Here is an 8970-nt window from a genome sequence, read left to right on the forward strand (position 1 = left end):
TCCTCTCAGTGCACTGAGTTACCAGGAGTGAGAGACTAGGGTGAGGGGTAGAGGAGAAAGGTGTGACTTAGGGCGGGGCAAGGACTGAGCTCACAATTGGCTTGCCAACAGGGCAGGGCAGTGATTGGCTATCCATTAGGTGGGGGATGGGGTGTGGCAGTAATAGGTCATAATTAGGTTGGGGATGAGGAGGAGTGTGGCAGGAAGAGGAGAGCAGGGTGAAGAGTGTCAGGGTCAAAGTAGGGTTTGGGAGCAGGGTTCAGAGGTCAGTGGGAGATGATCCACAGACCAGTTGGGCACACATAAGGATGGGAGTCTCAAGAGCAAGTAGGGATGGCACAAACCAGGACTCTGGGTCTCTGTTCTCCTCTTTGGTGGTCACCTCTCCCACCTGGGATGTTCATACTCTCCTGACCAATTCCCTGCCATGTAACCCCACCTGATGTGTAGAACAACCCTGCCCGGCTGAGCCAGCACAAGGAGACAAACCAAGAACAGAACCTCTGCAAACTTCTTTCTACTTCTGACTCTGGTTCTTCCTGTAGCTCCTCAGTGGCCCCCTTCTGGGTAGATCCTTTCTGTTGGAACTCCTCGTGTTTCCCACAGTCACTGATGGGGACAAAATATACTAAATAACTGATCACAGTACTTCAGGTAGAACCTAACATACAAGCATGGTGAGAGGTTTCACAAGTCTCTCTCATGAATGGATTTCTTTCTTTTTTATTTTTTTAACTTTTATTTAATAAATATAAATTTCCAAAGTACAGTTTATGGATTACAATGGCTTTCCACCCCATAACTTCCCTCCCACCCGCAACCCTCTCATCTCCCGCTCCCTCTCCCATTCCATTCGCCATCAAGATTCATTTTCAATTATATTTATATATAGATCAATTTAGTATATATTAAGTAAAGATTTCAACAGTTTGCACCCACACCGCAACACAAAGTAGCAGTTTATTCTTTTCTTTTAACTTTTATTTAATGAATATAAATTTCCAAAGTAATCCATAAGTCGTAATTTTTTTTTGACAGGCAGAGTGGACAGTGAGAGAGAGAGAGACAGAGAGAAAGGTCTTCCTTTGCCGTTGGTTCACCCTCCAATGGCCGCCGTGCTGCGGCCGGCGCACCGCGCTGATCCGATGGCAGGAGCCAGGAGCCAGGTGCTTTTCCTGGTCTCCCATGGGGTGCAGGGCCCAAGCACCTGGGCCATCCTCCACTGCACTCCCTGGCCACAGCAGAGAGCTGGCCTGGAAGAGGGGCAACCGGGACAGAATCCGGCGCCCCAACCGGGACTAGAACCCGGTGTGCAGGCGCCGCTAGGCGGAGGATTAGCCTAGTGAGCCACGGCGCCGGCCGAATGGATTTAAAGAGTAAATAAAACATTAGTAAAAAGTATAAGGCCTTAGCAGCAAGTCATCTTAACTCTAACTTTCTAACTTTATAGAAACTCAAACGAAGGTGGATATGTCACTTTTCTATGTCATACAATAGCTTGGGCTTTAAATTTGAATTCCAGTGGGTGGTGGAGGAAAACCAATCTGTCATGATTGACCTTTCAGGTATCTCCAAGGGGACTGTGCATTTTAAGAGAGAAAATTCATCAGATTTCCACGTGGGTGATCAATGATATCCACAGCCCTGGAGAACATAACTAAGGATGGGAGGCTGGGGTGGCCCTGGACATAGATGTTGTCTATGGAATGTTTCTTTAACTCAGCAAACCAGTAAAGGCTCTGCTTATGTTCTGGGACAGTCCCTGCCTTCTTTGTTCTTTGCCTGCACACATGCAGATGTGATGCCACATCCATTTATCCCTGTGACTTCCCTTCATTCCTCAGGCTGCCAGGACCCAGTGAAATAGGAGAGTTTTGTGACTCTGATGCTCCTTATTTGATATCAGGTGGAGAAGCGCCTATCCCTTCCTCTACTCTGGTTCAGCATTCATTGGTGTTGCTTGCATCCATCAGACTGATATATTTGCACACGTGAACTTGTGCTCTGCCCTTCAATATGGATGTAGGACTATCCCCTTCTTTCCTAGGATTCCTCTATGTGCCTGAGCCCCATGGGTATCCCCTCAGTACCATTCATGGGCTACCAGTCACCCCCTACACTCTCGTGGGCTCTTAGGCCTCATCCAACACCTCCACCTCCAACGTCTGGTATGATGATCTTCACTGAGGGAACTGACTTGTAAACTACACCGATCTTTTCTCTCATTGTAAATCATTACAAAAATGTCCCGATGGTACTGCAGGGATTTACAATACAAGGGTGAGGCTGTCTGGGGGCCCTGTAACTTGGATTGATATTCTGATGACATACAGTGGGCTACATCACCACCCCAACAGCAGGTGACAGCAGGTGTCCATTTAGATGAGGAAAGAGATGGCCTACAAAAGCAAAAATGCAAATGTGACATGGGAGAGGGGTAATGTGCCTGGCTCTGGAAGGGGTAAGATCTGTCTCTGACTTTGAGGAATGAGAACCTTACAACAGGGGAGCAACACAAAGCACGCAATACAGAGCTGGTGATCACAACAGAGGCACCAGTGACGGGCATAAGAGTACAAAGGCGAGAATGGAGCTCCTGGGTGTAAGTGGGGGGGTGGATAGGAGGAGGAAGTGTAGAACTTTATTGCCTATGTATTAATAATAAACATTTTATATGATCTGTCCTTATGAAAATTAAAAAACAGCAAATAGTAATAGTCATTACTATAGAAAAATTATTTCTTTAGCTTGTGGAGTTTTTCTTTAAAGATGTTGAACTTTCCAACTGTATTAAATCATTCTTGCAATCCCTTTATCAAATATGACCTGAACACATAGTAGTAGTATCATGATCTAGGCATTCCAAAATCCTGCAAAATTCAGAGCTGACACAGTTAGTGACTGACTTGCCCCACTGACATCACTTTGGGTTTCTGGGTGTATGATGTGGGCTGCCTGCCTTGAGGTGCAGAGGACTAGTAAATGGAAAGAAAAAATTGCCAGCTCTGGTATGCATGGCACCTACCTTGCTGCTGAACACCTCATACAGGAGGTCTGTGCTTTCTCCTGTGATTGGTATTGAAGGTAAGTCAGCTTTTCATTACTTTAACATACAAGAGAGGAGCTACTCAGGAAAGAAAATGCTTATTTTTGCTTACAGCTCGGAGATCCTTAGTTGAATATCGGACAGCCACATAGACTAGCTCTGGTGAGGCTGGCGATGGTGAAGCCTGTGTGGAGGGATGATCCCATGGTGAGCCTGGAAGCACAGTGAGAGACACAGCAAGCATGCCAAGGTTAAACAACCAACCTTCTCATGAGAACCACTCTCTGAGGGCAAGCCTGCAAGACCTAAAGTCTCCTCCAGCAGATTCACCTAACGAAAGCCATAATTAGAACAAGTATCTACTTTAAATTGATCAATTGTCAACATAAGACTCTGGAGTTTAAATGAGCTGGGGGAGCAAGTCATATCCAATCCATAATAGAGAGGTTACCGTTTATTAAATGTCAATGATAGTCTTACACCATTCAAATGACACAGTAAAAACATGTGCAAAGACAGGCAGAGAAACACAAGTTAAGGGGGATCCCAGAAGTAGCATGAAAAACATGGCAATATGGACTATGAAATAGGAAACATGTCAATGCAGGTGTTCAGACACCTCAGCAGTCATCTGAACAATATAAAACAAAATTTAATCCTCACTTCAATGTGAATAGTAAAGTTATAAATGATGGCCATGGTTTAATATTGAAAGTGAAATCATGGGTATTTCTCCATGGATAATGAAAACCTCAGTTGATGTTTTAGGGATGAGGCCAGGAAACTTTGCTTACTGGGTGTCAATTCAAGTAGATTAGCAATGCACCTTTTCTCATAAATCATTTCATCTGTAACTCACTCATTCAAATAAATAAAATAAATCTTTTTTTTTTTGACAGGCAGAGTGGACAGTGAGAGAGAGAGACAGAGAGAAAGGTCTTCCTTTTGCCGTTGGTTCACCCTCCAATGGCCGCCGCGGCCGGTGCGCTGCGGCCGGCGCACCGCGCTGATGTGATGGCAGGAGCCAGGAGCCAGGTGCTTTTCCTGGTCTCCCATGCGGGTGCAGGGCCCAAGCACCTGGGCCATCCTCCACTGCACTCCCTGGCCACAGCAGAGGGCTGGCCTGGAAGAGGGGCAACCGGGACAGAATCCGGCGCCCCGACCAGGACTAGAACCCGGTGTGCCGGCGCCGCTAGGCGGAGGATTAGCCTAGTGAGCCGCGGCGCCGGCCCAAATAAAATAAATCTTAAAAAATCAGAAGTGAGAACTGAAATACTATTAATTTTCATTTAATCTTCATAGATTTCATGCTAATGTTGGAAGACTATTGGGAATTGCAACAAACTTTTAGCTTATATGTGCTATGGGCATGATCAGGGTAGAACATCTAAACTGGTATGTCTCTGTGGCCTGTCATCAACAGCAATGCAGCATACCCAGGGCTGGAGGCTTTCAGGATTCCAACTCTGCTCAGCTGGAGATAACGGGAAAATCAGGAAGGACCAAGAAAGAAACTGGTGTTAGGCAGTTAAATACTTTAAAGCCTTGTTTGGAAGTTGTACTCACATGTTTCTTACTCAAGTTATTGAAATCACATATACACAAATGTGGGTATTTCAAAAAGTTGATAGAAAATTGAGGTAAAATTTTGTTTTGTTGCAAAAACTGTTTGAGATGGTAATTCACAATAATTCATGTAAAATGTGTAGTACAGTGGTAGACCTGTGGCCTGCCAGTTAAGACACCAGTTGGAACACCCACATTCCATTTCAGAGTATCAGGTTTTGCGTTACAGCTCCTCTCTGCTTTTTTTTTTAACTATTTATTTTGAAAGCCAGAGTTGAGAGAGACAATGAAGCCAGAAACTAGCAACGTCTGGGCCCCATGTCAGCAGCAGGGGTCCCAACACTTGAGCCTGCTTCCTCTGCTTATTCCAGACCATTCTCAGGCAGCTGGATGGTAAGTGGAGTCGCCAGGACACAAACCATGGCCCATATAGGATGCTGCATCACAGGCGGCAGCTTTAACACCATGTCACAACACTGCCCCTTCCCCAGCTCCTCTCAATTCCAGCTTCCTACTAACGTGCATCCTGGTATGTCCCAGGTGATGGCACAAGTATTTGGGTCCCTGTAACCCAAATGGGAGACCGTGATTGAGTTCCTAGCTCCTGGCTTCAGTGTGGCCCAATCCTAGCCATTGAGGGCATTTGGAGTAAGAACCAGTGGAGGAGCTGGGGGCGCTCTCTCTCTCAAATAAATAAAGTTCAAAATTAAGAATTAAACAAAGACAATATTTATTCAGTAGGACTGTTACAAAAGATTGATTCTGTTAAAATTATTTTCCTAACTCAATTAAAATCAAATCCCACTAAGGAATCCTCCGATTTGGCAAAGTAACTAACAATTCATCTTAAATAATGTAAACACTACCAAAAGAACACTAAAAAGAGGAATAAGCAGGCAGGAACTTGATACCGTAACGGACATCAAAATGCTGTACATTTTATTGATAAAAGGTAGTGGTTCTGTTTCAGGAAGCAGACAGTAACACTCAAAAACAGAACTTAGGGACTTCGGATAAAATAAAGTGACCTTTAACCTAATGCCAAAAGATGAACTGTTGGGTACAGAGAGTCTCTGAAAAGCTGTTTTCAAAAGAAGCTCTTAAATATTACACTATGCTCCAAAAGTCGTCATGGACTAAAGATTCACTTAGGGAAAATCGCAAGAAGTGAAAGTCAGAAAACCTTAAAGGTAACCCTGAGCCAAAGAGCAAACAACACGAGGTGTGCATAAGTGGGGTTGTGTGTTTTCTGCAAGATGCGCATTGAGTTCTCACAGACTTTCACATAATGACACATACCGCCACCTGCAGGAACTCATGAAAACAGCCTTTTGTTGTGGACCCCCTAAATTTCAAGGGATACTGGCTGGGACCCAGAAGGATGTAGAAGGGGTCATAAACCAGGGGCAAGGAGAGTTTTCCCGGAAATGAGGCCTTCATCGTGGTGAAGTTTCCACCACTGCAGTCCCAGGTGAGTGCAGAGATGGCTTGCGCACAGCGATGAGTCTTTCTTTTGCAAAACGTCCCTAACACTCAGGCAAGTATCCTCAATTTTACAGGCAGAATAATCGCTGTTTGGGAACCCCTGGAGCTTGCACATGCGCAGCGAACCGGCCGCCCCCCCCCCTCCGCCGCACGCCCCCACCCCCACCTCTCCGCACACGCATTCCCTGGCTGTTTGGCCACTGTTATCCGCCCAGAGCCAGGGCTCCAGAGCCGCCGGCAGGGGCGATGAAGAAGATTTTCACCTTGGCGGGTAGGAGGAGCCGGCGGCTCTTGGGCTTCTCCGTTGATACCTCTGAGGATTCCGGGAATCAATCGCGGCTGGCCTATCGTCCGAGCCACAGGGTCCGCGAGAAGATTTGGCTGGGAGAAAATGACAGGGACCAGAAGAGGTAGGGGACGGCGAGCTGGCAGTGATGGGAGAAGCCCGCACCTCCCGGGCCCTCCTGTCACCGTGATGCAGGGGTCGCCACCTGTGTTGACCCCGCAGCGCCTGGGACAGGGAACCCGAGCGCTTCGGCCGGCTTCTGAGAAGCTGCAACAGAGCCGAAACTTCAGCTGCTTCTCGTCTACTCACAGTTCTCCTCACAGACTGCTGTATTGGCCACTTAAAGTGACATCATCAACCAAACTCAACAAAGCTTAGTGTACACGTTAAACACACACACTGCTGCATGCATTATAGAAAAGTGGAGATGAGAGAAAAAATTTCCATAATATATCAGTTTCCGGGCTGAAATTGTTTGAGTGGAATTCAGTATCCCCCCCCCCCCTTTTTTTCGGACAGGCAGAGTGGACAGTGAGAGACACAGAGAGAAAGGTCTTCCTTTGCCGTTGGTTCACCCTCCAATGGCCACCGCGGCCGGCGCACCGTGCTGATCCGAAGGCAGGAGCCAGGTGCTTCTCCTGGTCTCCCATGGGGTGCAGGGCCCAAGCACTTGGGCCATCCTCCACTGCACTCCCTGGCCACAGCAGAGAGCTGGCCTGGAAGAGGGGCAACCGGGACAGAATCCGGCGCCCCGACCTGGACTAGAACCTGGTGTGCCGGCACTGCTAGGCAGAGGATTAGCCTAGTGAGCCGCCCCACCGGCCTCCAGTATCCCTTTTATATCCGTGCAGAAGATCGTTTCATGTTCCTGAACAGGAAGACTCATTTTTTTCTCAAAATGTGAGCTTCTTATCTGTTTTTCTATTTTATATAACCAAATAAAAGAAGAGGGGTTTAAACTTTTTGGGTTATACATGCTCTTATTGTTTTGATGACACTGATTTGTAATATATAAAGAATGGCTTTGAGGTTATAAAAATGTGCGAATTTCCATATTTTACTGACCACTGAACAGACCAATAAATGAAGACAAGTGACTAAAAATCCAAATATACATAAGAATTTATAATGATAGTGGTTACATTTCATATTACTAGGCAAAGGTGGATTATTTACAAATGATGCCTGTTGATTTGGGGAAACTGGCTAGGATTTTATGTCACAAAACTACATTCTTGATATACTAAATATTACCAATTTTAAATACACAAAACGAGAAAAATGCTAAGGGAAAACACAGTGCCTATCATTGGCTTTGTGTGGTCAAAAGCCTTACTAAGAGTTTCCTCAAAAGCAAGCATTCTGAAGGTTCACTGAGTAAAATAAAAACTAAATCCCCCTGGCATTTGACACAGGGATTCAGATGCCACCTGAGACACCTGCATTCCATGGATGCCTGAGGTGAAGTCTCAGCTCTGCTTCCAACTCCAGTGTTCTGGGGATGTAAGCCTGGGGCTGATGGAAGTGAAGGTGCAAGTAGTTGGGTCCCTGGAACCCAAATGGGAGACTCAGAGATTTCTGGGTTCCTGCCTGCCCCAGACCTGGCTGTTGCGGGCACTTGAGGAATCAACCAGAAAATGGAAAGTTCTTTCTGCCTCATTCACTTGCTAGCTCTCTTCTTTTTAAACAAAAAGAAAATAAAAAATAAATTTAAAAATTAAAATGACTTGTATAACAGAAATACCAAAATAAATGACAACTATTTTCCAAAACACTTACAAAATATATATTTCAGATGAAAAATCCACTTTACAGAGAATTCTTTGAAATAAACAAAGTACCTTTTTTTTTGCCAATTAGCAACCAATGGCATAGAAAAAAGGATTTATTGTCCTCGGTAAGAGAAAGAATTTTTAATAATTTATTTATTTGCTAATTGTCCCTTTGGGACTGGCTTATTTCACTCAGTATGGTGTTTTCTAGATTCCTCCGTTTTGTTGAAAATGACCAGATTTCATTTTTTGCCACTTTATAGTATTCCTTAGTTTACATATCCCATAATTTTTTTTTATCTAGTCTTCCATTGACAGGCATTTAGCTACTGTGAATTGAGCTGCAATAAACATGGAGGTGCAGATAGCTCTTTTATTTGCTGATTTAATTTCCCTTGGGTAAATTCCGAAGAGTGAGGTGGCTAGGTCATATGGTAGGGCTATATTCAAATATCATATATTCTCTATGATCTGTGACAACTAGCTGAGCACCTAAAAGGAAACCTGTAGAAGTGAAACTGACACTATGAGAAGCAATGACTTGACCAGCCCTTGTTCTGTCTAGGAACAGCTCACTATTTTATCCTTTTTAGTATTTTCTTTTTCTACTTAATACCATTGGTTGAACTTTTTACTTAACACAAAATTATCCTTAGTTGTTTAAATCCAATTGAAAATTGATCCCTGTTTTAAAAAAATGAGTGTGAATAAGAGAGGGAGGAGATGTACAGTTCAGCACACATTCCCAAGGACTTACACCTAAGAGTAAAGCTAAGAATTTGTCATGGGACTCCAAATTCCATTATGTTGGCAGG

General features: G+C 44.7%; 1 long non-coding RNA gene across 1 annotated transcript; it reads right to left on the reverse strand.

Moving 5' to 3' along the window:
* Nucleotides 1–190: 190 nt before the first annotated feature.
* On the reverse strand, nt 191–6727 carry LOC149120534 (uncharacterized). The gene is made up of 3 exons (XR_016226214.1): nt 6361–6727; nt 3159–3259; nt 191–609 (listed from the first exon to the last, which is right to left on the reverse strand). It is a non-coding gene; the product is annotated as an uncharacterized LOC149120534 (long non-coding RNA).
* Between the last annotated feature and the right edge of the window lie 2243 nt (nt 6728–8970).

The sequence above is a fragment of the Oryctolagus cuniculus genome, chromosome 19, assembly GCF_051225735.1.
Source record: "Oryctolagus cuniculus isolate XC-2025 breed Fujian yellow rabbit chromosome 19, ASM5122573v1, whole genome shotgun sequence".
NCBI lineage: Eukaryota > Metazoa > Chordata > Mammalia > Lagomorpha > Leporidae > Oryctolagus > Oryctolagus cuniculus.